Source organism: Triturus cristatus, chromosome 12, assembly GCF_964204655.1.
Source record: "Triturus cristatus chromosome 12, aTriCri1.1, whole genome shotgun sequence".
Taxonomy (NCBI): Eukaryota; Metazoa; Chordata; class Amphibia; order Caudata; family Salamandridae; genus Triturus; species Triturus cristatus.
This window is the reverse complement of record NC_140595.1, coordinates 80,049,944-80,069,612: the sequence shown is the minus strand read 5'-3', so window position 1 is coordinate 80,069,612 and position 19,669 is coordinate 80,049,944. Positions and strand designations below refer to the sequence as shown.

The 19,669-nt window shown below is 47.0% G+C and overlaps 1 protein-coding gene across 2 annotated transcripts in view; it reads left to right on the top strand.

The window, feature by feature from the left end:
- CGN (cingulin) overlaps positions 1 to 19,669 on the top strand; it is a 235,070-nt gene that overhangs the window by 5,400 nt on the left and 210,001 nt on the right. The window contains exon 2 of one of the 2 annotated variants that reach the window (XM_085639428.1): positions 18,003 to 18,131. The exons of the other annotated variant lie outside the window; for it this stretch is intronic. The gene's annotated coding sequence lies outside the window, so the exon portion shown is untranslated. The remainder of the gene's footprint in view (positions 1 to 18,002; positions 18,132 to 19,669) is intronic. 2 annotated transcript variants of the gene reach the window in all.

Sequence of the window (19,669 nt, the reverse complement as noted above, 5' to 3'; positions counted from 1 at the left end):
GGCAAGCGGCGTGAGACTGTTCTTTCGATTCCAGATGAGGACGCGATACATGACTGCATACTATACCAATATCCTTTTAATTTTTTACTACTCACGCCGCAGGATCGTGTGGGTCGGAATTAACACCACACGTTTATTGTAAATATTGAAGCCAATACAGCCTTGAAAAAGTCTCATGTAAATTGAGAAGGCGACAAAACACGTGTTGGCATTTGACATTGGCTTTCTTACCGAATCACAGTTTGGGTTATTAAAGAGGATCTGGAAGACTACCAATAAGAACAAGTCTTGCATCAAAAAATTCTTTCAGAATTGTTGTTGTTGTAATCCTGATATGAAGAACACTGTTATTATCTCTTGCTGTGTGCTAGGGGTTTTGTATTCATGTGTTGACTGTGGCCTCGCCATGGTCTTGTTGGAAGAGTTTGGTGGTTCTCCTCTCCCCTTTTAGCACCACACCCAACACTCATCTCGAATAGATATTTTGAGTGAAATTATCCAGGAGCGCTTTTCCTATTGAAATATAATACCACCTTTGTTGTAATTAGTAGTGCAGTATTTAGCTCCCCAAGTGTTTCTAGGCATTGCAGTATATTCCCCTCAGATGCAGTTGGGGTGTCATAGCTGCAGGTTTTGGTGACTGCCGATGGTATAAGGCTCCGGCGGGTGTGGTTAGTGTCCTCCTGGCTACCACGGTGCATTTGGTAGTGCTGGAGCATGGCAGAAACACAGTTGTCTGTACGCCTACCTAAAACAGAGATTGTTCTTAACTTTTGTTTCAAAATGTTTTTATTGACATTTTTCTCAGAGAGAGCATCAAAAAGCATTACATAAGCAACAATTGTCAATATAATCATCCGCCCTGGTGAACAGATCGTTTGTAAAAACTAGAATTTACCCTCGAGTCCACGCGGATGAGCAATGAAATACACAACAGTTTCAACAGGATATGTTGCGTATTCAGAAATGTAGGCTGATAGTCTACAACCCTTTCTAGAGAGTAACATGGAAAGGAAACTTAGTTAACCCTAAGAAAAAAGGAAAAGAAAAGAGAAAAAACATGAAACGACGATGTCATGGTGCAAAGAAAAAGAAAGGCAAAGGTAGGTGGGCACTGAATGTGGTGCTTCGGGGTCTTCACTCAAGTGAACAAAGCAGTACGGCCACCTCTCTTCTGCATTGGGTAGTTAGTTAAGAAATAAGTGGAGGGCCCTAAGCCTCGGGTTGCAAGCCGTCAAAGGGAGCCCCTCTGAAAGGTAGCTGACTAATGGTGACCAAATGTATTCAAAACCTTTCCTGGTGTCTTCTACGATATCAGTCAGACGCTCTAGAGCCAGAGCCCGCCACAGTCTTGCGTGCCACTGGGTCAGGGAAGGTGCCTCTTGATTCTTCCAGGCCGCAGCTACCGCCATTTTAGGGGCCCCCAGGCAGAGCCACATGACATATTTGTCACTCTGTGTCTGTCGTTTCAGGAGTGGATCCCAAATCCCCAACTAAACCTGTTCCATAGAATGGGAAATCAGGTAACCTAGAATTAATTTTGTTTGGGATAGTATCTCCTTCCAGAAAGGTTTGATGACAGGGCAGTCCCACCAGATGTGTCGGAAGTCGCCTAGGAGCCCACATCCCCTCCAACACCTATCTGAAGATCCCGGGAAAATCGTGTGTAGTTTCTGGGGGTACAAGTACCAATCGTACATCATTTTATAGTGTGCCTCTCGGAGATACATAGAACGATTACATTTCACTATATCCCTGCTTAAGTCTTCCCATTCATTGTCTTCTAATGGGGCTTCCCGTAGATCATGCCAAAAGCGTTTGTAGCGCGGTGTAACCTTGGGACTCAAGACTTGAATGAGAGCATATAGAAAGGAGATACTTCCCTTGGTAGAGGACCCTGACTGAGCAAACCTTTCTAGGGGAGCAAATCCCTGGTAGCGGCCTGCCGTACCAGAGGCTGCTGCGCCCTGTGTTTCAATTGCAAGTAGTGGTATTCTTCGTTATTAGTTAATGTGACTTGTGTTTTGCATTCCTGGAAGGAGAGGAGTTTCCCCCCCTTCAGTTCTTAACTTTTTGAATGTGACCCAGGGTGTACCATTTCTGTCTTCCAGTGCTTTAAATGGGCAGGTTATGTCAGGTACTGAGTATCTGCACTTTAATTTGCAAGAGAGATTACCTGCATTTCTCAGCACTGCCACAATAAGTTTAATGGGAGAGTACCTACTTCTCAGGAGCAGGCTGGTACTCTAAAAGTGAGTACCTACCCTTCTATAGATCCATTTGTAGCACTGCTGGACCTCATTCCATATCTAAGGGAAAAGCAATGTCAAGAGCAAGGAGTGCATACATGGTAATTAGGAGGGGAGCTGTTCCAGAAATGCCCTTCCTTGCTCTGGTCCACCTACCCCTTGCACAGAGTAAGGAATACTTGTGGAAGCCTTCAGCTATTTGTCTGATCTCTTTGTGCCAGGCATTCCAAGCTATGCATGTTTGAAATATGAACTGAGCTCTAAACCACAATGGATGTTGCCCTTCTTTGAAACCGTGGGCGGTGTGCTCATACACACGCTTTAAGAAAACGTGAGTAAAAGACTCCCACTTTGTTATAAATGAGAATACTTAATTTCAGCACACTCCTTCCGCATTCCAGCACTTGTCCTTTACTAGGCTCACCTGGGAGCTCCAGAAGGCACTCTTGTCTCTGTACTATTATTCCACAGTTAAATACTGTCCAAGCAATTGAGAGGCCTTGTGGTGTGCCTCACATTTAATCCTTATTAGGTATCGCCTGACCCAGCGCATGCGCTGGTCTGGCGAGACATTTTGTGAGGGCTCCAAAAAGTGCTACCAGGCCAGCCTAGAGCTACAGTGCATGTGCGCGGGTGCGCGCGTCACCGCGATTACTTTTACTTTCACGGCCGCTTTGAGGTTTGATCGCGATCACTTTCACGGCCGCTTTGATGTTCTCCGTGAGGCTTCAATAGATTGCAGCAGTTAAAACAAGCATTGGCATAGCCAATAGGTCTCGCTTTTGGGACCTTATAAGTGTTTAGTTATGTAACTGTTGCATGGCTAAACACTTATAAGGTCCCAAAGGCGAGACCTATTGGCTATGCCAATGCTTCTTTTTCTGTTTTTTTTTTTGCAGTCTAAAATGTCTTGCCACCTACCCAGCACGCTCTAAACGGAAACGGAATAAATTACACTTGTTCTGAAAATTCCATTGAGTATGAAATGCAGGTAGAGAAGTTGCCCAGACTTCTTGAAGCAATAGTTATGCTGTAAAATTGAACATTCAAGGACTTCACCATGACTGCTTGGCATTGAGACGTCTGTCCGTCCTTGTTGAACAATACTGAACTGTGCTGAGGAAGTGTGGCGCTGCAAAATGGTGAGCTTACAAATCAGAGAATTTTTCATTGAAAATATGGTTCTGGGTTTCTAGCCCTGCCACTATAAGGTCATTTCTGATCAACTCTCCTTTGTTATATATTTGGTTCCTCTTCACATCGAATAGTAATTTAGCCAGGTCAATGTATCCTGAAGACTAATTTAACATTCAAATATCCAAGTGCACACATTATATTTTCTGCACTTCATATGTGTTTCCGATTGTTTTGGTTGTATTTACAATGGTTAGACAGTTTTTGTGAAGTGTCACTAAGTGCGTCTCTGGCTTTAAATTCAGGGCCAAATCTAGGCAAACATTAAAATACAGGCCCCCTAGATATTTACATGTTAAGGGGCGTTTTTTTTAAATCTTTTTTTTTTTCAACATATTTTATTGTGTCAAAAGTTGTACATAGATGGGCATATCGGAGCTACATCGTATGAACAATTGTACAGTGAGACATCGAGGGTACCAGCATTAATTTTATCCCATTGAAACAAGAACATAACAAATGAAACCTGTTGGGCCACGTTAACATTACAGTCAATTGTAAGGTCTTTGCCTGGCTATCTTAACGGGTCTATCTCTAGGTTGTTACCTGGTGAAATCTCCCACCGCCCTTTAATCTTTGTTTTTAATAAGGTCATGTTAGTATGGCTGTTTTTGTTGTGGTGGTGTATTTTAGTGGTCAGAATGAGAGACACAGACACACAATATAGATGCATTAGCATTTTTCCATTTTAGGTTCTCGCTTCTCTCTCTTTCTTTATAATGTCAAAGTATTTAGCCCTTCTTTGGTGGTTCCGTCAGCTGTGGTCTTCATCCGTATATGGCCTGCGGCCTGAACTGACCTTTTTGATGTCTGGCATGTGATCACCAGTGGTTTCTATTTGATAGATGGCATTTTTTGTCATAATTCTTTTTATTTAGCATCAAAAGCAGATACAACCACATGAAGGCATTAGGATGCACAGGACACAGGGCCAACACATTCAGTCAATTATAGTCCAGGTTCAAATGTCTCTGAGCCCACAACACCCGCCCTGCAACCAAACAAGAAGATGCGTTTTGAAACATATAACACATAAAATAGTTTAAAAAAAATAACTACAATAAGAGAACTTCATCCCTTCCTTCTCCACATCCCTGGTGGTGGTGGAGCTGTACGAAAGTATAGCAAAAATCATCAGTGTATTGAAAAAATGAGACTTAATAGACAGGGCAACCGCTTCTAGGAAGAGGGAGAGTTCATCATCAAACCCTCGGTGAGTTGATTAGAATTGAAAAAGATGCATAGCCCGGAAAGAGGGCGGTCACGCCGCCGAGGGATTCCCCCGGGACAAGTAAGTTACCAGGGGGCCCCATTTGTATTCAAAATTCTTAAATTCGTCCTGGAATATATCTGCGATGCGTTCCATAGAGCGGATTCTCCACAGGCGGGCTTGCCATATGGATATCGCTGGCGCAGTCGTCTTTTTCCAGGCCGCTGCAATCACAAGCTTTTCTACCCCCAGACAAGCCCACATAATGACCTTGTTGGCTTTCCTTTGGTGCTTCAGAGCAGGGTCCCTAATGCCTAGAAGTGCCCCCTCTATGGTTGTCGGGATGGGATACCCCAACAGGTCTTTGATATGAGAGAGGATTTTTTCCCAAAATGGATGGATCCCAGGGCAGTCCCATCAGATGTGACAAAAATCCACACTTCCGCCAGCAGAGATTTGAGGTGTCGGGGAAGATCCGTTTCAGTTTAGTGGGGTAAAGGTACCAGTCCAGGAGGGTCTTGTAGTGTGCTTCCCTCAAGGCGACTGAGTGTTTGTGCTTAGGGATGTCTACCCAGATGTGTTTCCATTCCTCTTCCGAAATCTTCCCAGAAGGACATGTAGCACGCCCAGGGGGCGTGTAATGTGTCTAATAGCACAGCATAGAGCGTGGAGATATCCCGCTTTGAGTACTAGTTAGGTCTCGCTTGACCCAGCGCATGCGCTGGTCTGGCGAGACATTTTGTGAGGGCTCCAAAAAGTGCTACCAGGCCAGCCTAGAGCTACAGTACATGTGCGCGGGCGCGCACGTCGCGCTTTACCGCGATTACTTTTACTTTCGGCCGCTTTGATGTTTGATCGCGATCACTCTTTGATGTTCTCCGTGAGGCTTCAATAAAGTGCAGCAGTTAAAACAAAGCATTGGCATAGCCAATAGGTCTCGCTTTTGGGACCTTATAAGTGTTTAGTTATGCAACTGTTGCATGGCTAAACACTTATAAGGTCCCAAAGGCGAGACCTATTGGCTATGCCAATGCTTGTTTTTCCATAGCTATGAGTTCCCTGGTAGCGGCCTCGCTCATGTGTGGGAGAGTGACCCAGTTTTTAAGCTGGAGGTTGTGGTAGTGCTCACTGTGGGCAACCTGTTATTCTCTTTTCAACTCTCAAACGTCAAAATGCTATAGTTATGGAACAAGTTTGCTAATTTTAAGCAACCCCCCTCGCTCCAACAGTCAAAGGGCCCCTCACTCATCGCCGGTGGGAAGTCTAGGTGGAAGTGGATTGAAGTGTAGGGGGAAGGAAAGGAGGTCCATCCCTCTCTCTTCGTGATTTGATCCCAAATGGTAAGTGTGGTACGTGTGGGGGTGCTGAGGTATGCGTTCGCTGGCCTGGCTAACTTAGGCTTCCACAGGACATCCCAGATTGTGCGCCCCACAATTGCCCTGTCCAAATGGAGCCAATGCTTGTTGGACTGTCTGGCAGACCATTCCATCACCACCCTCAGTTGTGCCGCCTACAGATAGCTTTTTAACAGTGCTTACGACCGAGCAGTGAAGTTCCTGTGTGGAGTCGATCCACTGTTTTCATCTTGTGACCAAATCCTGGGTGAGGATTGCAGGCCCGCCAAAAGTTGTGCAACCAGATGAAGGTGAAAACAAAGATAGAAAACTTCTCATCACCATCATTCTCCTTTTGGTTGCATGCTCCTAATCGTTTACGTTGGTGAAACTGGGGGACGGTGCAGCCCTTGGAGTGCTCGAAAGGCACGGACCAATCAGGGAGACTTGACCACATCCGTGCGCTTATAAAGGGGTTAGTGACATTCCTCCTGGTGGAGTGGAGCTAGTTGCAAAGCGCCTTGAAGGGGAGGCTGGTAAGGCCCTTGCTAAGCATCCATCCATAGGGATTGTGCATATGCATAAAACGTGTTATTTGCCTATGCCTATGCTAGTTAATGTCAACAGGAGGCACAGCTTAAGTGGCTAATCACCACTGAGGAGGAGAGCAAGTGGGATATCTTTGAAGGGAACCACAATGTCGCCCTTTTTTGTGAGGAGCTTTCTACAGCACTATGTTTTCAAGCACCGGCATACACCTCTTGATCCTTCCTTCGGAAAATAAAAAATAAATGTTATTATTTGGAATAGGGTCACCCTGGGTCTGCGTAAGTGACACTAGTACAACTTGTAATGATTTTTATATGTACTGAAAACCCATCTCTTGACCAGGGACTAAGTGCCTTTTGCCACCGAAGGTCTGATGAATGTAGACGCACCACTCTGAACACAGATTACTCCACCTCCAGCTTTTCAGTTCTTCTAGCTGTAGAGAGGCTAACACACAATCTCATAATCAAGTTTAGAAGCATGATCTCTTTATATGTGCCATTTGCCCAATAGGATTTTGCCCGCCACCTTTCTTTAACTTGGCAGACTGTTACAGTTAATTGTGGACTCGGGCTGGTCACAGATAGGGATGGGAGAATTTCTACCAGTCTTGCATGTTATTTGTAGCTGTTGTATCTCCAATTGTTCGCTATCATCCAGTGATAAAAAACGGAGTAATTCCTCTTCTAACTAAAAATCTGCCTGGGCGCGTGAGCTCGTATCAAACACTCTGCATAACGTTCATAGAGTAAAAAGGGAACGCATATTACAGCGGCGCTCATACAAGGGAATCGGGCCATTCGCATCTCAGAGCTCACAAAAAGTTATTTACGAGATAAGTATAGGGCGCAGGTCAATGTGACCTCACGTAAAACACTCTGGGCTTCTATGCACTGTACAGACGGTGAATCGGCGTCAGGCCAATCCCTGTTGACTCGGATGATCATGTCCAGCGAGCGCCGCCGCAGACAGGAATGTGATGCTTGACAGGGTCACCTGGAGTGACAGCACCTCGGATATCATTCGCCTGACCTAGAAACTGGATGGATATTTCCATGTTTTTGCCGTAAGGTAAGCCAGGCTCTGGGGCTTATAGACACGATTCGCAAATGTATTGATCGCTTCCGGGTTGCTTACAGTCGGAACTAAACATGCTTTCGTCCTTCGGGTTTTTCATTTAAAGTGAGGATGGTCGCTAGTTCAGATACACCCCGACTCCTCCCAGCATTTCTATACACGGATAGCTGAATGCGGAGGCCGCTCTGGGAGATGTTTTAATTCAAAGGTGACAGCTCCCCTCCCGCGCTGTGGGCTCCGGGGTCTCAGGTGGTGGCCAGGAGCTGGGTGAGAGCCGAGGTGTCCGTCACACCTCATTAAACCGGTGAGACAGGGTTGAGATCCAGGAATGCCTTGTGTGGGCTGGTATGGGCGAGAGGCTGCCTCCGAGTGTTGATAGTGAGCACAGAATGGATGCATTCCTCGCCATTATCTGCCGCGCTGCTCCCTGCAGCGGTGTCCCGAGGCATTCCCACGCAGGAGCTGCATTCACAGAGAGCGGGGACATGTGCTTCGAATAAAACGAGGCAAAAGCAGAATAACTGGCACTTTGAACCAGACTTGGCCATCGAGCACCGACACCCTCTCAAACGTTGAGCACACACTGGTACGTTTCTCTCTTTATTGACGTTGTCTCATATGTTTCTCTTTATTTTTTTATTTTTATTTCGCTCCTCCCCTCCAGTGTAGAATCGCTGTCTGTCTCATTGCACTCCATCCAATGGTGACCCCCCCCCCCACTTTCTGAAAGTCGATCTATCGCCTGCATCAAGCACCCTACTGAATCTGAGCGTTTTGGCTAGGTCAGGGTGGAGAACAAGGAGTTCTGCTGCATGGAACTCCGCGAAGTGACCAGAAAACTCTTCCACGTTACAGAGTGCGTTAGGTCGCGCCGCTCACGCAGATTTTTAGCGTTGGGTGTTTGTCCCGCGCTGGAAAAGCAGTGCGAACAGCACCATGCGCAAGAGGCGGCTGCTTCTTTCTGCCGCTCAAGTAGATGTTCTACTAGAGCGGCAGCTTCCTCAACGCGAACGGATGGTTTCTCAACTTGAGCAGTCACTACTGCCCACATTGAGAAATCTCGCTGGGAGGTGCTCTAGCGTTGGATTTTCCTCGCTCACGCTCTGCAAATTAACATGGGCGAGTAGGGAAAAAACTCAGCTCCGCATTATTTGGAACGCCGCGTGCTCCACGGAGTGCGGAAAACTCTGTGAACGGAGCAGAGTTCACCTCCCATGCCTACTCTTGTTCCCCTTCACCCCCCACTAGTGTAGCAAGCAATTTCAGGGCCAAGGTGGCAAGGAAAATGGCCCCTTTGACTGAAGCTGTGGTAGTAAAATACAGCAATTTTCAGGGTTCAATGGGCCACGCTGCCATTGCCTCTGCTCTCCTTCGTCCCAAAGTCTTGGAATACTCGAAGTTCCAACGTGTGGCTGAATCATTAATATCCTCTACCAAAGGCAGAGTTCCTGCCAGGGTCCAGCTACTAAAGATTAGCTAGATCTGATCTGCTCTCTACGCATGTAAAGCATTAATCAGTGCAGTTAATACCCATATCAGTACACTTGCAAGCTTTTTAGTTGGCCACACCTTTCCCCAATTGACTAAAATTATGGACTCTGCTATCTGTGCACTTCTTCTGCATCCCCAAACTGACACCGACCTCCTGCCTATAGAAACCAGGTTGATTTCCTCTCTGCCAAAAAGAGGGCTCTCTTAAAAAAAATATTCACCCAGCACTGTTCACAGTGCCTCTCCAAACTGTTTATCCCAAACCCATATGCTGCTGAATGGAACCTGTAGTCTGCCATTTAGAGTCTTTGGCCCCTGCAACCCACCCTGCTCCACATACTGATTCCGGTCCTTAAGCATGCGTAGATCTCATCCAGGGGAGCACCCTCTCCCCGTCTAAGAGCAATTAACACCTTCTACTTGTTCAAGGCCATTCCCCACCAAAGTGCACCTCCTCCAACTATAGCAATCTTTACTACGTGTGCACTCATACCTTCCATAAACTCCTTATTATTCTGTGGATCGTAGTGTTGTGCGTACAATCTTGTTCATCGATTAAACTTCTTGTTAATAAGAGCACAAACTTTTAAGAACTGTTTTTGGAAATGTGGTTGTCAAACACTGTTGAGGTGGGACTTGTCAAATGTGGTTATTGGGCCTCAGGTTGAGGTAGTTTGCCACTGGTGTCCTAGAGTCTGTCGTACGGTGCCTCTGTACACTGGGCCAAGAACAACCCTGTGAGCACTGACTCTCAGGGCAGTGCGTAGTCATTGGCTTCTCAGGGAGGTAACATGGGGGAAGAGTCAGAACTCATCAGTCAACCAACAGACGCAGCAAATTAATGCCCAGACCAGTGCTCGTCTTTTATTTAAAAGAAAGTACTTTAATCTGTCCACGTTACTAAATAATACACATTCCGGAAGTTGCTCAGCAACAGAGTTGTATACACCCTGTGGGAGCTAATGAAGTACAGATCTCAGTATGTTGCACTTTTCCCTCCCCTTCTCTCTATTGTGTGACTCGGGCAATGGTATGGGTACAGGCCTAGGCTGGGCACAGATGCACATCACTAGTGATTACACCAAATACTGGCCGTAGGTCAGTCCAGTTGCCTTTTACTGAACAAGTCCTTGCTGGAAGAGGTTAGCAGCAGCAGTTTCCCTCTGCTGGCATTCAGGGGCAGTCTCCGTTTGTGCAGACATTGTACCACGTTACTTACATTTTTTTTGTATTTTGAATGTATTGACTTCTTACACTATCTTACGACAGTCAAACAGTAAGCGTTGTTATGCACTATGCATCCAAAACACATGTACATGCATGCAATATATTCAGAAATTATGAAGGCATCACAGCGGTCCGTCTCGGTGTCAGGAGGAATACAATAGGTGTAGATACATCTACTTACAGTAACCTGGTCAGACAGAGAGTAATGCTGTGCAGTATGCACTTTGCAAGCAATGTACATGTAGTAACATTTAATACGGTCATCGCTTACAAATGCATTGTGCCGGTCTGCCCCACTGGTGGGAGAAATACATTAACCTCAAAATACAATACATAGGAAGCAGTATCGGCTAGCATACCAATACAGGCGCACAAATTGAACATGGCAACTGCACTCTAAAGCACACCTCTTGCCCATGTGAGGGGGCTGATCATCCCAAAGGTATAGCCCTTTCTGTAGTCCCAAGGACCAGTAGTGTAATTAAATTATTCCAACCAACCACTCTTTGGCGCAGCAGGCGCCTGACTATGCAAATATTCCTCAAATGGGGCCCATATGTCTTTTGGTGGTAATTGCACCGGCACGAGATTCCAGTAAGCCGCAAGCTGTTCCTGCCAGTAGGCCAGTTCGCCACCCGGGCAAGGCGGTGCACCCTCACCGCATGGCCACCCTACGATTAGCAGCAACAGAAGCGCAACCAATTTGCCCCTGTTCAGAGGCACAGCTTGCAAAAATCCCAGTAACTAGGAGAGAACACTCAAGCAGGGGCCCTAGTATGTCACCCAGTCTAGCAAAGATCTCCTTCCAGTATGTGGAGATATTCAGGCATGTCCAGGCGAGGTGGAGAAAGTCGGCGTCTGGTGCAGAGCTCCTGCCAAATCTAGAGTCTCCTCCCAGTTCCATTTTGTGCAACCGCGCCGGAGTGTGATACATACAGTGCAAAAATTTGAAGTGTGTGACTCGAAGACGGTAGTTTGGGGATAATGCACGTGACTGTGAGCAGCAGTACTGCCATAGAGCATCTGTTAATGGGGGCGTGATGTCTTCGTCCCACGCTGCCTAACTGTTAGGTATTCGCACTGGCACGGTATGTTGCATATCAACATACAGACTCGTGAAAAGTGTATGGGGCGGGAGGGATGTGAGGAAGATCTCCAGTACATGAAATGTCGGGGGGGCATCTGGGAACCCTGTGAATAATGTACAAAATAGCTGTGTGCACTTGGAAATATGTATAGGTCTCAAGGAAAGTAGCGGCGCTGGCCTGGAGGGCATTCTGTGAGGAGATGATGGTATCGTTAAGGAATAGTGCACCCATGGGCGTAAGTCCACGATTGCGCAATCTAACACAAGTATCAGCGTCTGATGTAATTGGCAGTGAGGGGTGTGCAATGATGGGCACTGAAAGGGCAAAAGATGGTCCAGTCCAGTTCTGCGACGTAGCGCATCCCACGCCCATTCCGTGTAACGCCACCATGCCCTCGCAGTCCTGTGGGTACACCAGCCTTATGTGCCATGACCAGGGTAGGAAATAGCCAATGGTGCGAAAATTGTGCCTGGGCACAGTAATAGTAGTGATCTAAGTCCAGTCCCTGCTTAAAGGGAAACTTTAATATCTCCTGTGCAATATGTGGCTGCGATCCTGCTCACGCGAGTGAAATGAGGCGCAAGCGAAGTTGCCTGCAGAAGCAAAGAGATAAGGGGAGCGACGGATTTAGGAACAGGTTTAAGAACTTCGGTTGGATAATCATTTTGGCAATGGCAAACCATCCTGTAAGTGACCATGTGAGCCTGCCACGTTACTTACTTAGTGATCCTTGTGAATCTCAAATGTGGGCAGTACAATCAGTGTCTCTACACCCTTGATCTTCGTGCCAGGCCAGAATACTACAGACAGTGGTATAGCCTACTTCAGAATCACAAGCATTGAACAACATGCTTGGTGGGCTTGTCAGCCATCGCTGCCTTTTGGCCAACACTGGCAGGTGATCACCTTTGGGAGTTGACTCCTTGGGGCCGGTGCAGGTGAACACTCGTATTTGGCAGTTGTGGCCCTGGAGGCTTTAGCAGCAGCTCCTCTTTGGTGGCTACTTGGGTGGCAATGGCAATACTAGTCCCTGAGGGTTGACAGGAATGTTAAATGGTAGCGGCAGTTGTAGTCGATAACCTTTCAAGTATTGCCCGGCGGTAATCGCCTCTTATACCATTCGATGCTAAACCAATAAAGAGGCAGGCGCCGGAGACTGGAAGGCAGGAAACAAAGTTTTATTCCGTCGGAGTGGAACACATCAGATCAGACAGCGAGGTATCGTCACGAGGTGCTCTAACTGCATCTCTGAGGCCTTGCCTCTTATACACAGGTTTATGACTTTATTGCAGGTTTATCATACATGGAACATCCTCAGAATCCCCACTTCAAGCTCGTTCCCACACATATCTACAGTGGAAGTCCCCACCCCACCCACAGTAGGAGATGGCTATCACACAGCTGGACATTCCGCCAATTCCCGGGGGTGTGTGCGACCGGTCGGGTCTCAGGGGGTGGGGGGCCTTGATCTACTGTAATCCCTTTGATGTGGGGTGTTTCCCTTACAGTAGGGGCAATAAACTGCATCCGCAGGGCTAGGTGACGGCCTGGGATCGGTTCGGACAATGGGGCGCAGAGGAAGGGGGTTATCAAAGAGATGCATGACCATGTATGGGATGTCGGTCAGGCGTGGGATGTGGTTCCATGGCAGGGTCGCGCAGAGGGAGAGGGTTTATGGCCTGTGTATGAGAGAGCGGGGGTGGCCGGCGCGCGGGGGAATGCTTGCAGCGCCAGGGGGACGCGCTGGCGATCGGCAATGAGCAGGGAGAGACCAGGGTGCCTAAAATGGCTGCCGTGCGCTTTCCTGTGTGTCGCGCTGGGGAGAGACAAGATGGCACAGATAATGTTCAGTTCGCAAGCTAAATTTCCACAGTCCTCCCTTTTAACATATCTCGCCAGCTTGTTTAGTTCGGATCTATCCCCATAATACTACGAACTTCCACCTCATACAAAGCTTTCATTCGCTCCGCTTCAAAGTTCAAAGTCTTAGGGCAGATGCAGTTCATAAAAAGCGAACATAAAGGTGGCAGACACTGAATCCCCAAGCAACATCCACATAGTATCACAATTGGTATTAGGATAAATGAAAACAGCCTCCATCCCCAACTTCTAATAGTGTCCCAAAACCAACTTCCCAGTGACCATTCTTCTTGCTCCTGATGAACCTCTGCGGAAAGTCTGTGGAGGTGTTCAATTGCTTTGTAGACTGAGGGTGAGTTATCCGGTACGTAGGTACAACAGCTGGACCCAATGATGCGGCATGCTCCTCCACGATCAGCCAGAACCACATCTAGAACGAGGGGGTTCTGAAGAGCCACCAGGCGGACGGCCTGAAGCTCGGCGGTGTTGTTGGCGAGGATGCCAGCCGTAATGTTCATCGCAGTTTCGACTGCCTGGGTTAAGTGGCGGATGGCTGGTAGACCCAATTATATACGACCCTTCCCTTCGCATCTTGGTGGTTGATGTCGTCATGTGTTCCCTGACCTCGTGGGGGGACCCAGTAGGGGGCGGCCTCTTTGATGGGCATCGTGGTATCAGCCCTTCCTGCCTGGGGCTTAGTCGCTATGGGGGTTTCTGCTTTGGTTGTCTGTCTGTGCTCTTTAAGGTGCCGGTAGACCTCGAGTGTACGAGTGAAGAGGTCCGTCACATCGCCCTCTCCTTCTTCCCCAATGTCTACCTTCCTATATAGGGCCGCTAAGCCTTCGGGACCTTTATCGTGGTACCTATCCTCATATGTATTCAGGGCGTGATAACAAAGTCGTACGACAAAGTGTCGTCTGCGGTTGTCGGCATACGAGTTATACACGTCTGTTATATACTCCTCACTTTCCTTTCGCTCCACCAGTGTCCTTACTATCTTGTCGATTCCTGCTCGTTCATCCTTTGTTAGTCGATTCATTCTGGTGGGATCTTTCTTTCTCATCTCAGGGTCATCCAACGTTATGGCCAACGTTGTGTTCAGTACAAGAGGCTCGGCCGGCGCGGAGGCCGTGAGGACCGAGACCCCTGTACTGCTTTCGCTTGTGTTTGGGGGTTGTGGGTGTTGCACTACCGGTTGGGAGGGTGCGTATGGAGGGGGCATGTAAATGATCGGGGGACCTAATAGCAATTCGTCATTCGTTCGTTGCTTAGAAGACAACTCAGGGTAGAGCATAGAGGGGGGTCCTAACAGGGTACTGGCCTGATGTTTCATGCTCCTGTCTTAGTTTAGCTTCCCTTCTCTCCTTTATTTCTTCTAACTTTCTAGCGGCAAGGTGAGCTGCCTTTCGTAATTCCTTTTCTGCTTTTACTTCTTCCCTCTTTTTCCGTTGTGTTGCTTCTTTGCGCCACATGCCGACACTGTCGAGTATAGTAGGCGTCGTTTTATTACTACGCAGAGCTATTTCTAGCATTTCTATTTTATGGTCGTCGAAGGATCCCATCAGTGTCCACTGACTCTCGGGGTCCTTCTTTGTATATTTATGCCATAGCTTGCTATAAGCTACGGCGACTAGTCCATATTTAGTGAACATGTCCTTATTAGGGGTGCCCTCCAGTGGAGCCGGGTGGTCCACCTCTAATAAGCGGTCCGGGCAGAACCAACTACCAATCAGTGGGGAGAAGATAGGCATGACGGGTTACAACGGGGACAAAAGTCAGCAGTTACCTATCTTTTCACTGCTTGCAAAGACTAGATAGAATATCTCTATTCCTCGTTATTTGTAAGCAGAGAATACCTCCAAAGAACCAATATCGAACAACTGGTGTTCGGACAATCAATCAATCAATGGGGAGATAAAGATAGGCACGACGGGTTACAATGGGGACAAAAGTCTGCGTTACCTACCCTTCACTATTTGCAAAGACTAGACAGAATATTTCTATTCTACGTTATTTGCAAACAGAGAATATCTCAAAAGAGCACTATTCTTCAAAACAATCAATGTTCGGACAATCAATCAGTGGGGAGATAAAGATAGGCACGACGGGTTACAATGGGGACAAAAGTCTGCGTTGCCTACCCTTCACTATCTGCAAAGGAAGAGAGAGTATTTCTACTTTTCTCCGTTTGTAGACAGCGAATATCTCAAAGAGAACAATCAATAAGCAATACTAGTATTTTCAATCAATCAATCGTTTCGCAATTTGTCGTGTTTCACGACCTTACCCGGACCGCGTGGACTGTTTCTCGTCTTCCGCCTCCAGCGCCCGATCGTCCTCTACTCTCTGTATTTGCCGCGGCACTCCTGATGGTTCCCAGTCAGGACCGTAGATCACTCGAGAGAGGTCTGCTCGGAACCAGTGAAGTTCGGATGATCGGCTGCCAGACGAGGGTCTATTGGGCAGGAGCTCTCCCGATCGTTGCAGTCGTTCACTCTGTCGTCGGGACCTCTCCCACTGGATCCACGTGTCGCTGATGGGCCCCACGCTTGGGACGCCAATTGTTAAATGGTAGCGGCAGTCGTAGTGGATAACCTTTCAAGTATTGCCCGGCGGTAATCGCCTCTTATACCATTCGATGCTAAACCAATAAAGAGGCAGACGCCGGAGACTGGAAGGCAGGAAACACAGTTTTATTCCGTCGGAGTGGAACACATCAGATCAGACAGCGAGGTATCGTCACGAGGTGCTCTAACTGCATCTCTGAGGCCTGGCCTCTTATACACAGGTTTATTACTTTATTGCAGGTTTATCATACATGGAACATCCTCAGAATTCCCACTTCAAGCTCGTTCCCACACATATCTACAGTGGAAGTCCCCACCCCACCCACGGTAGGAGATGGCTATCACACAGCTGGACATTCCGCCAATTCCCGGGGGTGTGTGCGACCGGTCGGGTCTCAGGGGGTGGGGGGCCTTGATCTACTGTAATCCCTTTGATGTGGGATGTTTCCCTTACAGTAGGGGCAATAAACTGCATCCGCAGGGCTAGGTGATGGCCTGGGATCGGTTCGGACAATGGGGCGCAGAGGAAGGGGGTTATCAAAGAGATGCATGACCATGTATGGGATGTCGGTCAGGCGTGGGATGTGGTTCCATGGCAGGGTCGCGCAGAGGGAGAGGGTTTATGGCCCGTGTATGAGAGAGTGGGGGTGGCCGGCGCGCGGGGGAATGCTTGCAGCGCCAGGGGGACGTGCTGGCGATCGGCAATGAGCGGGGAGAGACCAGGGTGCCTAAAATGGCTGCCGTGCGCTTTCCTGTGTGTCGCGCTGGGGAGAGACAAGATGGCGCAGATAATGTTCAGTTCGCAAGCTAAATTTCCACAGGAACACCAGGCCAGCCACATGATTACAACTTCGTGACTACTTCTTTATTCAGCTCTCAGTGGGAGCCGCAATGAAGAGACCTCAAGACCCTGAAGGCTTTAGGCCAGGACCGCCTTCGCTCCCTCCCAGCAATTGGCTACTTCTGGGTGCCTCGAGTCCCAGGAACAAGCTGGGCTTCTCCTGGACAGTCTTACCACCTGCAGAGCCAAGCACTCGCCTTCTCTGAGAGCAGACATCTCCTATTCTTCTCCACTAAGTTGAAGGTTTCAGGTGCTGCTTCCTCACCTCTGGAAGGCTGGCTGTCCTGCAAACACCAGCCATTGTCACACAAGTCCTACAGGACAGACCTAATGAATCAGTCAAATAGTTCAAATACTTAGAAACCAATAACCATAACTGCTAATGTGTGACGTTTAGCTTTCTTTATGGGACAAATTATAATTTTAGAAAATCTTCTGCGAAAGACATCTGTTCTTGCCCTGTCGTTTTACTTGATTGATGTACAGAACCGAAGTTAGGGACACTGGAAGGACAGGATGGCTTCCGCCTGTAGGAATGGTTGTTGGCAATAGCAGCAAGGTATGAAGCCTGATATCGGTCTGCCTGTCAACCCCTTGTCACGCAGGACCATGATTGGCAAACATAGTTCATAGGTACAGCTCTGCTTTACGACCACAACAAAGTCTTATCCAGACAAGTTTAAACTTTTACTTGGACCCCCATCAAGGCAGTTTATGATGGAGGATGGAGAGGTTGAGAAATTCGAGTACAGCTGATTGTTTTTTTTGTTCAGGGATAGCCTTTGTTAAAAATAGGTTTCCACAGAAATCCCCGGTGTCTCTATCTGTATGTCGTTCTTTCATAGGCATTTAAGTGTCCGGTTGTAAGTGTAAGAAAACCAAATTGGCTTTCCACTTTACAATGTCAACAATGTTTATATTTTTCTTAAGGTGTGTTTGTGAGTGTGTTTTGCTTTTTTTCACAAAATACACCCAACTGTACTTCTGAACTGACTTGTAGTTGTTGCGAGGGTATTTCTTCAATTGATATGTACACACGTTGGTGCGTTGCGTGAAAAACTGCTCAGGTTTGTATGCCGACGGCACAGCATTTGATGGTTTGTGCATGCTGGTGCGAGCACCTTGGTGCTATTATAATGTGGGGCGTCAGAACCGGACATCATACTTTTAAGGATAACTCTCCGATTTAATCACTCATGGCTGAAACATGCAGTAATGCATGGCTCACAAGGTCAAATCTCAGCAAAGTCGACTAAGCATTCTGGCCTTCCGAGATCAGTAAACTGATTATGTACCTTTTGTTTGTCCCCTCTAGAGGCTCCTGTTCGCTCTCAGTAAACAAACTCATACAGACACGCCCTCATGTGCATCCTGTGAAAAAATTAACTCTCATCATAAAGATTAAGAAACTGGTATTCCAAATGCCACCATCAGGAAAGCAAGGGTAATCATTTGTGTCCTTTAAATAATTAAAGCATTCCTCCACGTACTTTAGGAAAATGTGCATTTCTGTAATGCTGCCTTTTGTCCTTAAGCCCTGATATATTTGTTTTTTGGTGATGCGAGTGCTAACCTGGCCTGTTTGGTAGTTGAGAGAGATGTGAATGTTTGGGATATGAGTGATGCCTCATACATTTGGATAACATAATTTGAATCAAGCAAACAAGCCTTGGCACAGTTAGACTTTTTTTTTTTTAAAGGACATTGTTAGTAGATGTACAATGCGGTTTTACCTGTCTTGGTTAGATACTCCTTGTGAAAGCATGTTTTAAGTTATTTCTGCATTCTACAAAGGCTGTGGCCGGAAGCCCGTAAAACAGGTTAAGAATTGCAGGTTGGTTTAGCTATTATACCTAGGCAAGTTAAAAAAAAAAAAAAAAAAAAATTGAAAGTGAGGGTTATTCCGTTCAGAGTGGTTTGAGTTAGGACAGCTGTAGTGGCTGTAGCTTTATGAAAATCCGCCCTTCCAGATTCGTTTTGATCCCTTCGGCCCAAGGACCTGGAATTTAAGCACTTCACTCATGGTTTTGGCGTCTCATATTAGAAGCCCTGGATTACTCGGGTAATACCCGATAGGATCATTTTTAGGTTGAGTCTGGTGGTCAGATTCATTAACGAGTCATTGCTGATTAATTCGAAAAATGGTGCCCCAAAAACATTCTCTGTATATTTGTGTACAATTTAGAGGATTAATATATACTTGTCCTGTTGTTTCTTCGGTTGTCAAGGCTGTGCACTAGTGTGTATCTTTCTGTGTGCCATTGCGTTGGAAATGTTACTTTCAACTATTTTAGGGGTGTACCAAATCCACAGAACTAACCATTCTGTTTGTTAACTTGTGAGAGCGAGACTATACGTGTATATATATATATTTGAACTCGGGAATGGTGGTTAACGGTTTTTAAAAGTGTCGCAAACTTTGGCAGTGTTGCCCCCTGCTTTGGTCCTACGCTCTTCCTACGGTTTCTCCAGGGAGACACAAAGTGGGTTTTCAGAGCCTGCCTCTCTGACTTGATGTGTTTTTGTTTGTTTTGTTCAGGGCTCTTTAGTTTCCTCTTTGGCCACAGCCGGTGTTTAACAGCAGAGTGGCGATGGACGCCTTGATGTGTCGCCCTTGGTCTATGAGTTGGAAGAGCAAAGGGTACATTTGGGGTCTTAGTTGAAGTCACACGAATCATGATTGATAGAGAGTGGCATCTCTTGTCAGTCGGTGCTGGGGCCTGAGTAAGGCCCGCTTCCATCAGGGAGGGTTGAAATATAACTCTTGTTAGCAGTGATTACATTCCAGACAGCTAAACTGGAGATAATTGGATGCCATTACAGAATTCCTTCAGTGTAAATAATAGGGCATTAGTCACTTGAATGGGATCAGTGTACTTTGACTTGAATTCAGGATGGCAGGAGGCGAACTGCCAGATCCTAGCCTCTGAGAATCGGCCCTATCAAACGACATTATGATGTCATACTTATGGTATCCTACCT